We start from the raw sequence: 15239 nt of genomic DNA on the forward strand, positions 1-15239 counted from the left end.
AACAAAGCATGCCCTAGAAAGGCCTCAAATGAAATTATGGATGATGCTTTTAGTTTAAACAGCATCTTTATGGCTGCTCTTAACAGACTGACTTCTCAGAAGCTGGCTGGCAGCTGCAGAACACCGCTCTGAGCAGGAGAGAGGTCACAGACCCACTGCCTGACACCAGCTGGAAGGCTCTGCAGCAACCCAGGGTAACCATCTCACCCCTCACACCTGGCCCTCAAGAGCCTCCACCTGCACCAGCCCACCCCATTCCCCATGGACTCACAGACCCACCAATGCCCATCAGCACACAGCAGCAGCCATGATGCCAACCTGGCGGGGTACGACAGGAAAAGCCAATTGCAACAGCACCAAAGGACAACGTATAGATCATTAGCACGAATATACAGCCCCTGTGTGTTCTGATTAAGGGCTTGTGAAAGCAGAGGCTTGGCAATGTAAGTGCTGAATGGGTCACTGTACCCTGTACTGAGTCTATTCAGGCTGACATGTAAATTACAGCCCTGCTTGTGCCTTGCTTCTCCTCAAACGGGCTTAAGAGCACCCAGCAGTTGTTCCAATGCCCATCGGACACAGCAGCAGAAACTGTCAAGGATGGGGTAATTGAAGTGGAGCATCTGCGAGGAGGAAAACAGACAGAGGTGGGTGTGGTAGCAAGGCAAGAAAAGCCATCCTTTAATTTGAGGAACCACGCTTTCCTTTTAATCAGATCAGTGAGAAGTGCTCAGTGCCTGCAGGGCTGGGATTTCAGAGAAGGTTGGAGCAACCCTGCTGTTTTATTACAGCTACCACGCAGCACTCAGAACCTTTCCCTGCCAACATTTACAGACTGATACTGGGGAGGGAAAAAAACACAAACTAGTCCTGGAGGATGGTGAGACAGCAGATGTAGACAGATCCTTGCATTTACCATCCCTCCCCCTCCTGCAGTCAGTGGCTATGGCCCAGGAACCACATCTCCAAGGAAAGGGACAGTATTAACACAGAGAGGTGAATCACAGACTGGCTTGGGTTGGAAGGGACCTTCATCATCATCGAGTTCTAACCCCTCTGCTGGGGGCTGAGTGCAAACCAATGGATCAAGGAGGTCAGCCACGGATGCCAACCCTGGAGACAGCAGAGTGCACATAAGCATCCAAACCTGCTACACGACCCATCCCATACATCTTGTGTGCATCACCTGACGAGTGCCACCTTCACGTTATTGCTGTTAAAATAATCCATGAACAGACCACCACTCCAAAGGCTGAACTGGCAAGGAGCACATCCCATAACAGGCAAACAGGAGCTGCTATTACACCAAGCTTCAAGCTCTGATGGACAATTGCTGTGTTTTTCTGGGAAGTTCACCTCTGGACAGGATACAATCAGATTCCAATACAACCCCCCCACACACCACAGTGCAGAAATCTACCAGCGTTGTTTTCGTGGCTCCAGAAGAGCAGCATCTTTATTACACACACAGAGCAGAATGAGGTCTGTGCCTCCTCCCGGCAGCCCCCAGGACAGAGCACTGCAGCAGGAGGTTCCCACCATTTGTCAAACACTGCCTGTCAGGAGCACTCAGATGAAAGGCCAAAGCAGCAAGTTTCCTTAGCTCTGCTGGAGAGACAGCTGCGTATCACACCATTAACACCATGATATGAGATTTGTTTACTGTCTGGGCCAGAGACGAGCAGAACAACTTGTAGCAATGAAAGCGTTTTGGTGCTCCAACGCAGAGCTCTGTAATTTACCAGCCCTGTTCAGCTCTTCCTCCAGCAGGGAAGCCAGAGACAAAGGTAATCGCTGCAGACAGCATGCTGTGAGCTAGTCTGAGTTCTGGAGGAAACAGATGGAGCTAAAACGCATTTCCCCCTTCCCCATCACATACACTGTGATCTCCCAGCACAGCCCTCCACTTCCACATGGGGAGTGGTGGAGGTGATGGAGTCCCAGGAGAGGGGCAGGTGATAGCAGAAGGACTTCTACATCTCACGCATGTTTCATAGCTTGCACAGAAGCACCAAACTCCAAAAGGCAAAACCAGCAGAAAACCAACCTCAAAATCCAGTTCATAAAGTCCATCTTCTTATAAAGTCCATCCATACTTCTCATAAAGTCTATCCATACAGAACCCTCTCCTTCCAAAACAGACACGTGCCTGCATCCACTGCATGCACCCCTCCACAAGATAAATACAGCTAAAGATGACATTAACATACAGCAACTAAAACACAGACATCTTAGTTATTAAACCTGTTAAATCCATAAAAAGCAGTACCTGCTGAGAGTGCTTCCAACCACACCAGGCCAAGTGCTGACTCCTCACTGAAGATGCAAGCTCCTGCTCCAAGGCCAGTCTCCAATCCCAGCAAACCAGCTGCATGCCCTCCACATCGTCTTTTATGTAGCTCCTTTGGAACACCTGGTGCCCCACTGACTAATTGAGGATCACTTTGAATCCTCACCATTATCAGCTGCGTGATGTTTCTCACCTGTTTCTCTCCTCGGTCCTTGCCATCTCAGGGCTGTTTAATTAGCAGGCCTTCAGGAAGAGCTTTTTAAAGGCACTTCACATACAATTCCCCTTGAAATGAGATAACCACAATATCCTCATAGGTAAGGCCTTAATCCTTATTATTTCAGAGACAAAAAGCAGAGTTTTCTACCAAAGAAATTACTGTAAGACCAAAAAACCCCAAACAGAAATACTGTCTACCCAAATGAATGACTAAGTAACAAAGTGAGGCAATCAATTAGAGGTAACAAACCAGCATCTATCCTTTTCACTTTAGCTTATTGAAACCAGCATCGTTTTGCTATAGGTACATTGAATGGTTTGGGATGGGCAGACAGGCTGGGGATTGAATCATCTCCCATTTCTCTTCTCTTTAGAGTACTGAAAGGAGCTCAGCACGGATGTGAGGAACGAAGTGAGAAGATAGCAGTGGAGAAGCAGCCAACGAGAGCATCATTTATCCACCCTCTCTGAATGTGGGATGAATGCTCAGAGGTCCCACATCCACATCTCAGCCCCAAACCGAGCCAGGAACCAACACAGCATAAAGATAGCAAAAGGGAGCTGGCAAGAACAGTGACAAATACTGAGCCTCTTAGCAAACCAAGTGAACTGAATGGTGCTACACAGAGGTGTTCTTAGCACGCGGATCCATACGGTTTTGCTTCTCTTCTGTTGCAAACATACACGTACCGGCATAACCGGCAGCAATCTGGAGGGAATAAGACTTCTCGGGGATATTTTGCAACTTCCACTTAAGCTCAGTCTGTCTTTATATTCACTGTCATCTAAACTGTGAATATATTATATTTTCTCCCCAACTTTCCAATTTTATCATCTCTCGTCAGCGCCATTTATGCGCAGCGCCGCCTCGACGCGAGCGGGGATCTTTATTTATTTATTTCCCGTTCACTAACTTCACCTTAATGTGTTATAATACAAAACATAACAGCCCTCACCGGGCTGGATAGCAAAGTTAATATTTCATTTTCTGTGTTTTATGTCCTGATGGCTTCCTGCTAACATCAGAGGTAATTCTCACATACTTCACCGGGAAATGTAATGGGGTGGAAAGACATTCCCCAGCTCCGCAATCACTTTGCTAGCAAAGACAGATGGAATGGGGACTTGCAGAAACGCATTGGTGATGTCTATTCTGGACAGACTCGAAGCAATTTATATAAGCCACTAATACGTTTGTCAGGGAGACATCAGGCATTTTCCTTTTCCTTTTGTTTGCTCGCAACATAAACGAGAGAAAAAAGAATGGATGCTTTTACCGAGATGCAATCTTTAAGTTAGTGGCGTGGAAAATTGCATTGATACTTCCTGAGCAAAATGATCAACTTTATTGAACAGCAGCAAAAGCTGAACGTTTGCATGAGGGTTTTAAAAGAGAAATCACCTCCTATGACAAGTGAAACAGGAAGTAGAGCTGTTTTATCTGGAGGTTTTCCAAGGCATAAGAACTTAATTGGAGGCCAATTTGGTTTTGGGGTAGAGGAAAACTGATGGATCGAAGGCTACATTGAAATAAGAGATGGAAAATCGGAGAGGAATGGGGCTGAGCGTGCTTTGAAGGAGGCAATGCAATGGTTTACACGTGGCACGGCCCATTCAGCTCTGAGATGCTACATTAGATGTAGCTCATGCTGACTTGGCTAGGTGTGAGCTGTGCCATCAGTTGGGTGATGTCACTTTGTTGTGTGCCAGGTTATAGGTGGTCTCCCTGCAGCCATCAATGCAATTCACTAGCAATTTCAAATTCCCCAAGAATAAAGGGAATCAGAAATGGATCAAAAAGCATCACCCCCCCCAAGACAGAGCAGAAGACTGTCTGGGAGGAACCTCATCCCCACCACAATCTTCCCTTTCTGGGTGGAGTCGAAACAGAGTCCTTCTAGATGGCAGCAACAGAAAGCCACCACTTATTCTCCTGTACGTGGAGAGCAGCTCTGCATTTATTTCATGTTACCTGGGAGGGTTTGTAGAGAGATTCTGCCCTGCTCAGTCTCCATTCGAGCAGCATATCGAGGTTAAAAGAGTTATTTACCTACAAAGAACCCCACCTGTATGCTTTCAACCCTGTGGTCTGGATGGATTGGGGTCTCATCTACGCTGGTTGTCCTCCTTTGCACTTAATTTTGCCCAAGGAGGCTGTGGATGCCCCATCCCTGCAGGCATTCGAGGCCAGGCTGGATGTGGCTCTGGGCAGCCTGGTCTGCTGGTTGGCAACCCTGCACATAGCAGGGGGTTGGAACTGGATGAGCATTGTGCTCCTTTTCAACTCAGGCCATTCTGTGATTATATGAATTTTCTGTCTATAAGAACATTCCTATCTCACTCCAACAGAACACTCCCTCCTCAGATGCAGGTAGAGCATCCCTCCTGAGCCCCACACGTTTATCCTCACAGTCCTGAAATCACACAGCCCTGCTCATCCCCAAACATTTCCTTTCCTTCCTTGAGCAGCAGCCCCAAGGAGACCTTTTGTGAGCGTGCACATCTCAGCCTGCCCACCCTTGAAGCAGTTTTGCTGTTGGGGCACCTGAAGGTTGTCCGACTGATTTCCAGGAGCCCTGGGACAGCGTGAACCTCCCATTCCCTGTTAGATCTCGTGTCTGGAACATCATGGACAGAGATAAGATCTCTTTGTATAAGGCAAAAAAAATAAAAAATAAAAAATAAAAGTACAGAAAACCACAGTGCTCCCAGGACTTTCATTACAATTCAAAGGAAGCTCTCCTGCAACTGCTGCGAGCAGCGTGGCCGGCATTCTGAGCAAGCCTCTAACACCAGTTAAAAGGCAGCTCTGCCAGAGGGGGTGGGAGGGAACATAAATAATCCAGTGGTCACCACTTGCACTGATGGGCTGAGCTTTGTGCTTCCCAGCTGCCCGCCTCGGATCAGAAGCAGCAGCATCACACACTCCAACATGAAAGCTGCTGCTGGGGTCTGTCTGAGCTTGAAAGTGGCGGTCATGCATCTTCCACTCCTTCTCCCTTACACTCCAAGCTCCTCCTTTGCTGACTGATTTTCATGAAGCGAGGCTCTAAGTACTCCAGTTAATCTCTCGAAATCTTGGCTTCCCCATTAAGGTGATGCCTACAGCATCCGCCACCTCCAGCTGCAGCGCTGGGTGCCAACTGGTCCCCACTGCATCCCCGGGATGCTCTGCATGCTGAGATGCAGGAACACATGGGAAAAGGCCCTGAAAGGAACAGGTCATGGAGTTGCCAAGGGCTGGGGGAAGCAGTGGGGGAAAGGACACTAGGGACAGCAATAATGTAGCCTAAAGCAGTGGGATGAACAGTTTCTCAGGTGGCTATTTTTGACACTAAGGATGCTATCATCTCTTGCCCTTCCGTGCTGCCTTTGTGCCTGTTCTGTTCTCTAAGGAAATTTTAAAGGTGAGCTACAAAACAGGGAGAAAAGGAAAAAAGAGATCCCAAGTTAGCATCCAGAGGTGCGTGTTGGCCTAAAAACCTCCCATAAGCATCAGCAATGAGCACAGGTTGTGAGCCTGCTTTCCACCCAGGGAACAACCTGTATTTTAGCTTGCTGAGGCACCGGCGGATACTTGAGACCACATCTCAAGAGGCATTGCTTGAGCACCTCCTCTTTGCATGCACACCAAGGCACCGAGGCTGCAGCATCCTCATCTGCAAGGACAAAAGAGCAGGAAAACCCTCCAGCCCAGGGGCACAGCACATTCGTGGCATCAGTGACTTTTTATTTATTCAGTCTCTCAGATCAGACCATTGCCTACAGGGCTGAGTCCAGGCCTCGGTGCACGTATATGTAATTTCACATCGGCGAGGAAAAGCAGCAAGGCTTCTCACACACTGTAATGAAAACCCATTGCGTTGGCCAGCTGCACTCCCCATCTCTACTTGCTCGTGAGGTCAGGAGAACCCATTGCTACACAGAATTCTGCCCCATCTCTGAGCCAGCCACTTGTCTGAGGGAAACAACTGATGGCACCTTCATTGCAGGGCAGGGAGTCTCCATCCCAAGGGCATCACAAACCTTTATCATCACCAAGCCTCGGAGAGAGCTTGCTGTTGAACAGGAAAGAGATGCCCATGCTCCAAGGACCCAGATGGGAAGGGAAGCATCACTCCCACGGTGCTTGCATGTACTCCCAGCAGCGTGTCCCTGTGCTGTACCTGCAACGTTTGCTCTGCCAGCTGTCATCACAAAGTGAGAGCTCATTTAGACACTTTCCTGGTGTATCTGTGCTCCCCCTCTCAGGACAGGCCCATCTCTGCGCTTGCCAGGCTGTCTCAGTTGCTTTCTGCAGCCTAATGAATTTTGCATTGGAGTGGGAAGACAGGAGGCATGAGCTGAATATGATACGAAGTCAGAGCTGATTCCCATTTCAATTCTCCAGGAACATACAGGTGAATGTTTCATTTAATCATCCCATATCCTCCAAGGACTCTGCCTCTCACCACTGCCTGTGCAGGCAAGCACACTTGAGACTGGAAAACCACCTTCAGCAGAAGCAGGTGGGTAAAAGAGATGTGGGGTTGTCGTTGTGGAAGGAGACACTCAGGCTTATGCACAGTGCTCAGAGCCCCACTCCCACCACAAACAGCCAGGTTCAAAGCAGCCCAAGCACAAGGGATAACCCCCAGGGTCTGGTCTCACATCTGTATGGGCAGAACCCCACGCCAAACACTGAGGTTCCCACCCCAGGAGACAGACAGCTGCATTAGGAAAGGCAGGAGATTTCACATCACATGCAGATGGAGCTCAGCCATTCCTCTCTGGGATGCGGGGAGAAACACTTAGATAACCAGACAACTCCATCTCACCGCATTAGGTAATTCTTCAAGGGTACAGTGAAGTTCCCTCAAGCAGGCAGGCTCCAAGCCACTGTTCAAAACCAATTCTTTCAGCTTCAGCTATCTGAAAACAAGCACGGAAGAAGAAAGCTATGCAGCAGGAACATAAGCATTCACATCACTTACCCGTGGGGCACTGCAGAGGAGTGTTTGTGGCCTCCCTCAGTGGTCAGGGAAGAAAACTCTCTCCGAGGGTGATTTACAAAAGCTGTCAGGATGGCCAAAGATGGACCAGAAATAAGAGCTATAAAGGAAATAAGGGAGATTGGGAGCTGAAATTGGAGAGCTTGAAGAGGGAAGTGGAGGGCATTAAGCCTGACAAGGACGAGGCCAAACCCATAAATCCAGGCTCCCACCAAAGGATTTGCTCAGCATGCCAGGCACAGCAGGGCACCAAGAGCCCTTATAAGGACCAAGAGCCCAATGCTGTGTGTCCATCTGCCCTAGGACAAGCAGCAAAGCTTTCCCTGCATGGCACCAGGAACTGGAACCACCCGTATATGGCACAGCCAGGCAAAGTAACCTCAGCTCTTTCACACTTCACATCTTAAATCCATGTCTGTCTCCAGGAGAGAACAGCCTGTGAAACAAAGAGGGCTTTTATTTTTTCCTCCCTTTTCTTCCTCCACCTTCATCCATTTCACACGTCAAACAAATTGAGGCCAGCTCTGAAGGGCTGAAAAAACAGAGCCCCTTGCAGCTCCGGAGCACTGACTCGCACCACTTCGAGGATCGCAGCACCTTGTTTTGTAAATAAGTCCAGGGCAGCTGGAATAATATACCTGTCAAACAGCAGCGAGCTCCAATTTCCCTTGACAGCACCGGCTCGTATGTGCCGCCTGCTTCTTACAAGAGCCTGCCAGGAGGGATCAATCCTTCCGACATACGTTGATGCAAACAGCCACGCTGTTTTGGTAGGTTCTGGCCATTGACCACAGACCTGAGAGAGGCTTCGCCTCCCCCTGCGTTCCCCGTTTTGGTTTTTGGGGCAGATGTGGATGCTCTGCTGCGAGATTTACTGCAGGCAATGATGAGGAGAGCACTTTGCCTTCTGGCCTTACCTTCAGCTCAGGATTTGGCCACACGTTCATCAGCCCCTCCATGCCAGGGGTGGGAACCTCAGTGTTTGGCGTGGGGTTCTGCCCATACAGATGTGAGACCAGACCCTGGGGGTTATCCCTTGTGCTTGGGCTGCTTTGAACCTGGCTGTCTGTGATGGGAGTGGGGCTCTCAGCACTGCACATAAGAGACCTTCTGTGGAAGCATCTTTTTCCTTCTAGGAAGGAAAGCAGAAATGACACTGTACCCATAGAACCACAGAATCATTAAGGTTGGAAAAGGCCTCTACGATCCTCTAGTCCAACCATCAGCCCATCACCACCATGTCCACTAAGCCACATCCCCTAAGTGCTGTATCTCCACATCCCTTTAACACCTCCATGAATGGTGACTCCACCACCTCCCTGTGCAGCCTTGTGCCAATGCATCACCACTCTATAGCCAGAAATAAGCAGTATTTTGGCTGAATCACCGCCATCGTCTCTCTGCTGATAGAAAGACACATTAGAAAATTGGAATTCACTGAAGGAAAATAATTAAAGAATAAATATAGCGTCTCTGCAAATAGGAATTCATTAAAGTTTGCAAAGCACTCTGATATTTTGACAACTGCACCATGGTGAAGCTCTGGTGGAAATTCAGCGCGGTGCAGTCGGAGCAGGGATGAGAGGCTGCATCATAAATAATGCATACAGACAGACAGCTGGTGATGGGAGCAAAGAAGTGCTTGAGAGTAGCCCTGCAGTTACCATCGTCTGTTTTCGTGCATGGGAAGAGCCATGGGTCTTGCAGAGCAAATTGTAGATGCTTGAAGATGCGGGGATAAGAAGGAAGAACTCGAGTTACTTACAGCAATCTCTATTGCAACACTTTCATACTTCTCTCACATTGAAGTTTTTGAGTGAGTTTTAGATACGGACTGTGTTTACTTAATGCATACAACCCATGTTAACCCATCAGGCTGAACCCTGTCGGCTGCAGAGGGATCCAGGTGTCCCATCCAAGGATGGAGAAACAAGCTCAGGGAAGCCAATGCGTTCTCAAGGTCAAAAGATGCCTGTGATCAAAACAGACAGAGCAGAGCCAGCGTGACTCACAGCATCCAGGACAAACCTTTGGTACCATAAACTGGAACAAGTCTCTGCGTGCCTGCGAAGCAAAAGCAGCAGGCTCTTGATCTCACCCCCAGGTCAGCCCTTCCTTTCCACAAAGAGCTCTTTTTCTCTCTTATTACAGACATCCCACAAAGATGTCCCCCCAAAATGACATAACGGCAGAAGAAGAGTTGACAACAAATGAACTAAAGCTAGCAAAGCACCTGGGCATCAGGATCAAACACCAGCTGTGCTCCCTGCTTGCTGAGAGGCACTGCTTATTGCACCAAAGAAGCAACTCCGATCTCTTACACAGCAGAGAGAAAAACAGCTGAAATGAGTGTAGCAGCAATGGTGCAAGATGCGGAAAGCCAGGCTGGAGTACTCCATAACAGACAAAACAAGGCATTTCAGACTATCAGTGCAATAAGTGATAACAAGGGTGAAGTCAATGGCTTCACTGCAGGCTCAGCATGCTGTGCTCGGTTGGACCCACACGCCCCACAGCAGTCAGAGAGAGAGGGGAGAAAGAGCAGAGCAAACATACCCAAATGTTCCCTTATCACTGCTCTGAGCACTGATTTATCAGACCATAACCCTAAGGGTAATTGCATTAAAATTATTAAGACTCACACTCAGACTTGGACCATTGAGCATAAGCTTAGGCAAATTATTTCTACTCTACAACCCAGTGCACTATCATCTCATTTCCCACGTGGAAGGATCCCAAGTTCTGCAGCTATTGGCACAAGGCTTTGATGGCATTTCCCAACCAAGGGGCTGCATCTCCAAAAGCTGCATCCTTGCAAAAACATTGCAACCTGAGTCCACAGTCACCACCCAAAGCATGGACCAAATGTTTCCACCTTGTGTCCAGAAACAAATGTGAGTGTTGGCAAATAAAAAACACAATAGCTGGGCTGGGTAAGAGGTTCTTCAGTACTCCCCCATGCCATGCCAGGCTTTTGCTTTCTAACACTGACACATGCAAGAGCTTCCTGCTGTGCCCAGACCTGGGAACGCATCCCAGAGCCTATACAAGGTGCCAGCCCTCCCAGCAGGAACTGTTCTGCCACTGCTGCAGAAGGAGGGATCTCTTTGTCTGAAAGCAGACACTGACCAGGACAAGGTCTGCATTTCAGCAACTCACCCAGACTCCTCCAACAGTTACCCAAGAGAAGCAGGTATGTCCAGGGAGCATTGTTCCCATCCAGCCCCTAAGTAGGACAACCTGCCTGATCCACTTCCCTTTCTCTTCATTGACCAATGTGGAGTAGCCATAGGTACTACCTTCCCCAATGCAGCACTGCAAGCAAGACTTATCCCAACCAAAAACATCTGTTTCTGGCAATGGGATCCTTCAAACAAGGACTTCTTCCCTCCTTTCCTTCCACGCTACAGCTGCGCAGAGCCAAGGGAGGTGGATTTGGATGGCACTGCCTACCAAGACCTTCTAATGAGATTGCTTTTGGCTGCAAGCACGGCAACACATTCGCAGAACTGCTATACCACCCTGCGATGCCATCTGACTCCATTTAGGGATGTCTGCTGCCGAGTTCCCAAGTTGCAGCTATCCCAGGAGGCAATCTTCAGTGGGAGGACGGTGAGGAAAACTTTCTTGCTCTCAGGAGTGAGCAAACCTGGGACAGCACGTAAAGACAGAAATAGACAACTCTTCTTCCTCCCCAGGGCTGGCTGCATTTTGGTATTAGAGAACATCTCATGAAGGTAGGGAACAGCTGAAGATGGAACCACTCAACACTTCCAGAGGCAAAGAAAAGCGAGGCCAAGAATAAGTCTTTGTGAACACATGGAGATGGAGATGTGGAGCAGGCCCTGGGGAGGTGTCAGCCTCCAGCAGACAGCTTTCCTTTGGGTGGGGGGAAGGCGTTTAGCACTTGGGCACATGGATGTCATGGTGTCTTATCAGGAGTGTGGATGCCATTAAAGCTAGCTGAGCCCGCAACTCCTAGCAAGACTGCACTTCAAACCTACGTCCTCTGCTAAACGTGGCTGAGATGGGCTAACGGTGTAGAAATTAAGCAGCATATATACAGCCACAGGTTATATTAGCCTCATTTCTTTAAGAAACTAAGCTAAAAAAGATGCAATGAGAAGCTGTATCACCTTCCACACATTCTAAGGTTGAAAGACCCTGTGTGACAAGCACCAGCAAAACCTGCTCTGATCGTCCCTCCTTGCATCTCGCTCAGCTTTGGCAGCAGAACACGCACTGCCCTTCCCAACTGCTCTGCACATCTACACGAGGAAGCTGTCTGAGCAGTGACTGATGGAGAAACCACTTCACCACGCCTCCCAGAGGACGTTATGACAGCAGGTTTTTATTCCGGAATAAAAAACACTCCAAAGTAATTAGCATCCTTCCAAAGTGAAGTAATTATGCTACAGCAAAGTCACTTATGTACCAGAAGAGAGTCCATGCAAGCAGCTATTCTGGACGGCTTCCGGCTGAACAGCTTATTCTGCAATAGCAATTCCTGTCAGTTCCCCAACGTAGGCAAGCCCAGCGAGTGACAATGATCTCTCACTTTCCCTCCTACAGGGAGAATGCCAGATTAGGAAACCTGGTGCTCTTCAGGAGATGCTTCAACCCGTTTGACAGATCTACCAGTTTAAGGGAAACTATATATATATATAATGTACATATACATATGTATTTCACTCTCTTTTTCTTTTTTTTTTTTTTTGCACAAGTTTTATAACCACTGGCATATCATCAGAGGAAGAGCAAACTCTCCCATTGCCCCTCAGGAGAAGGCAAAACCCAGAGCTCAGCTGTGCCGTCAGCTGTCAGCGCATCCGCGGGGCAGAGCGCCGTGATGGACTCTCCATCCACACGCAAAGCTTTGTAACACACATTATGACACGCCAGAGACTCCAGCACCAATCGCGAGCCTGAAGGAAAGCTGGCCGGGTTACACAGCTCCTGAGCTGCTCGTTTGACAATAAAAAGGACATGAAAGGCAGATAATATTTGGGTAGACAAGCACCAAAAATGCTGTGCTCTGTTGCCAGCTCAGGGTGCAGAGCAGCTCCGGCAGTGCTCAGAGGTGGGCACGCATCCCCCTGCACTGCCTGCTGGCCAGACTCCAAGCTGTGATGAAGGCAGAAGGGTTAAGTGAGACCACAATGGCCTGGGATGATTTTCCTGTGGGCTGGCATGTGCTTTAAGTGCACTGATCTATCTTTGGCACTCCTTAGCATATTTGCTCAGCTTATTTGCATACACAAATATAAACCGCTCTCCAAAAATTGCTCAAGCAGAGTCTGGAGCAAATTAAACACTCAAGCTGAGGAGAGAGGGAGGGAGACAGAGAGCAAACTAGCTGCTCCACGCTCTGGGCCTGGAGCTGACATGACTTAGAGCAGAGAGACGTGCAAACATTGAGGATGAGGAGCAAACACGGAAAACATGACAGCAATTCATGCTGCTGTAAGAGAAGGGGGTGCATGAGGGGTTTTATCATACAATCACAGAATGGCCTGGGTTGCAAAGGACCACAATGATCATCTCATTTCAACCCCCTGCTATGTGCAGGGTCGCCAACCAGCAGACCAGGCTGCCCAGAGCCACATCCAGCCTGGCCTCGGATGCCTGCAGGGATGGGGCATCCACAGCCTCCTTGGGCAACCTGTTCAGTGCGTCACCAACCTCTGGGTGAAAAACTTCCTCTTAATATCCAACCTAAACCTCCCCGTCTCAGTTTAAAACCATTCCCCCTTGTCCTATCACTGTCCACCCTCGTAAACAGCCGTTCCCCCTCCTGTTTATAAGCTCCCTTCAAGAGTTGGAAGGCCACAATGAGGTCTCCCCGCATGTTTTTTTTTTTTCAGTTAGTATGGAAAGCTGCATCTGTGTGCAGCGATAGGGATTGTAATTAACCGAGAAAGACTTGGAGAAAGATGAAGGCAGAGTACCTGAGCCAGAGCTCCGGGGGATGGAGGAGATGCCAGATGTCCACAGCCTCCCATCAAGTGGCCAGGAGACCCAACTTGCAGGCACCCGAGTTGGAACCCACCACCCAGCTCCGTCACAATGGGAAAGCACTGTGTGCCAAACAAACAGCAGATGGGGACCGCTCGGACCACCCCAGCCAGAGCGAGCTGCTCTGCTGCACAGCAGCTGGGTTGTGGCTCAGCAGCACAGCAATGTGCTCCCGTGGCTTCTAGCACAGGGCCATAAATACATGTGATTTCCCCCTCGTCTGCCCGGGGAGCTGCAGGGAAGCAATTTGCTGCGTCAGATTCTGGTGGGCAAAAGCTCCCATCGTGCTCAATATCAACCACTTGCACATTGAGCTCGCCCAGGAGACGGGATGGGAGGTTTAAACAACACAGCCCTCAAAGAAAGGGCAAAGGAAATAGGTTTGCTCGGCCCAGATAAGGGCTTTCTGAACTGGGGATATAATAACAGGCTTCTGATATGTAAAAGGTTGTTGTGAAAAGAGAGGTGAGCAATTATCCTTCGGGCCACTAGAGGCAGAACAGGGGAAAATGAGGTGAATTTGTAAGGGAGGGAAAAAAAAAAACCAAAAACCAAAAGGTAAATTTTGGTTTGTTGTTAGGATAAACTTCCTAGAGCTGAGGATAAATGAACACCGTTACACGGCACGCGGCAGGGGATTGAGGGACCCTCAGAGGGGGATCTGAGGACATCTGCCAAGGTTGGTGTGATCCAAGAAGGTCGGGGATGGACTCAATGACCTCCCCAGTCCCACCAACCCCTGAGTACATGAGCACGAGCCACCAGACTGCAGAGTCCCACTCCATGCCACCTCGTGGCCACCAAAGGCCCAACCCCCGATGCCCCAAAGCAGCAGTGCAGATATTACAGACAGGAGAGCAGCAGGGGGGACAGATGGTGCAGCATTTTCCTTCCCCTGCAGGCAAGCCCTCAAGGGATTTGTTTCATACAGTGCAAGACGCAGCCTAATTCATTCCCTTTTGGTCTTCCTCGACCCACCTAGAAGATGCAAAGCCCCCTCCCCATCACTCAGCACTGTTCAGCATCTCCCCGTTCTCCCTCCCCCTTCAAAGCAGTGAGAAAACCTCAGCTCAGCACTGCCTTCAAACCTGCTCAGCCCAGCAACTCCGCTTTGCATTTTGGCTACAGGAGCTCAGAAGGATTTTCTCTGAATGAGCTCTTACTCTCAGGGCAGAAACAAGGAGCAATCAGCTCTCAGGGGCTCTGTTTCTCCCTCCAACCCACAGCAAGCCTCCACTGGGGCTGGGATTCATTCCCTGCACCCTCTGCCCACAGGAGTCAACTTGTAAGGACAAGAAGACAGACTGTCACACTGAGACATGGAAAAGAAGGCTTAGCTTGCTTCCTAGCACAGAGTCACTTCCAGTCTGTGCTGGGAATGACAGATCTCTCCTGGGTGCTGGAGTGAATCCAGGTTAGCAGTGTGTGCTCTGTCTCAAGGGGAAGAGGTAGAAAGGGCTGTGGAGGCTCTTCGCCCCTCATTCCCTCACAGCTTGAGCTCCCAGGTAGAAAATAAGGGGAGGAGAGGCAGCAAGGAGTAGAAAGGGACCTACAGTGCTGGAACCAAACAATGACAAATCGGCCCCAATTGGAACAGCTTCATTACGGCTTTTTCCTGTGGCCTTTGCAGATAAATTAGGTCTGGCTCAAAACAAGATCCATCAGGAAGATAGTGTGCAAAAATGTCTGCCTGCCCTTTGCAAAGGTTGAAGCTCTTCTAACCA

At 49.2% G+C, this 15239-nt stretch overlaps 1 long non-coding RNA gene across 1 annotated transcript in view; it reads right to left on the reverse strand.

The window, feature by feature from the left end:
• The window catches only part of LOC112530262, a 135918-nt gene extending 122217 nt beyond the window's left edge, over positions 1–13701 (reverse strand). The window contains exon 1 of the long non-coding RNA XR_003071760.3: positions 13449–13701. This is a non-coding gene — a long non-coding RNA (uncharacterized LOC112530262). The remainder of the gene's footprint in view (positions 1–13448) is intronic.
• Positions 13702–15239: the final 1538 nt, after the last annotated feature.

The sequence above is a fragment of the Gallus gallus genome, chromosome 24, assembly GCF_016699485.2.
Source record: "Gallus gallus isolate bGalGal1 chromosome 24, bGalGal1.mat.broiler.GRCg7b, whole genome shotgun sequence".
NCBI lineage: Eukaryota > Metazoa > Chordata > Aves > Galliformes > Phasianidae > Gallus > Gallus gallus.